This window comes from Magnolia sinica, chromosome 1 (assembly GCF_029962835.1).
Source record: "Magnolia sinica isolate HGM2019 chromosome 1, MsV1, whole genome shotgun sequence".
In the NCBI taxonomy this organism is placed as follows: Eukaryota; Viridiplantae; Streptophyta; class Magnoliopsida; order Magnoliales; family Magnoliaceae; genus Magnolia; species Magnolia sinica.
In genome coordinates this window covers 100836558-100837565 of record NC_080573.1, presented here as the reverse complement: position 1 = coordinate 100837565, position 1008 = coordinate 100836558, and positions in this window count along the sequence as shown.

Below are 1008 nucleotides of genomic sequence, written 5' to 3'. Positions count from 1 at the left end.
CTCTCATTTCTCTCTTCACTCCCAAGTAACCAAGGGAGGTAACCGTCTAAGCTTTTTAAGAGAGAACCCTAAGTGTGGCTCACTCCCTGCCACCCAATCTCCCATCTTAGCCATCTATACTTCATCATCCTCCATCAAAATCAAAGCCAAGGAGTTAAGGAAGCCAAGGGACCAAGAATGAGTGATATAGGTGGGTGATCTTAGGATTTTCACCGTTGATTTCTATTTGTGGGCACACTTGTGGTGGGACCCACTTGATGTATGAATTGTATTGAGTTTAGGGAGGGCCCATAGTGGCAGGGTCCTTCCCCTTCACACGTCTCTCTGCCTCTCTCTCGCTCTCTATTTTTCCTATTGCGGCCCACCTTAAAGGATGGATTAGATCCACGCCATGAATGGTGGAAACCCCACCATGATGTATTATCCACACTGTCCTTCCTGAACGGCCTGGATGAAGTAAAAACACAAGTATCAGTTTAATCCAAGTGGTGGGCCACACTGATGTGGACCTACCATGATTTATTTATTATATCCACACCGTCCAGATTGCTGGACGGTGGGTTACACCATGGTGCATGTGTTTTGTCAACGCTGTCCATCTGTTTCATCTAGACCGTCTAGCGGTTTGGACGTGGTCGTGAGCCACCATGCTGTATGTGTTATATCTCAACCGTCCATCTAGACGGTGGGCTAGCAGGCCACACTAGCAGCACATAGCTGCTGTGAGACCCACCCACATGTGTCACACGTGTGAGGTGGGCCCACCTTGATATATGAATTCTAAATCCACACCGTCCAATGTTAGGACGGTGGGACCCACCATGATGTATACGCTGTATATCCACACCGTCCATACCTTGGACGGTGGGGATTGGATTGACTGGTGTACCTCACTCCAGCTATATAACTATTGTATTGACGTCAGTGAGTTCTGAGGATCTGATCATGAGGTATGTGTTTTATCAACATCGTCCATTTGATGGGGGCTTGCCCTGGTACGTGTGACCC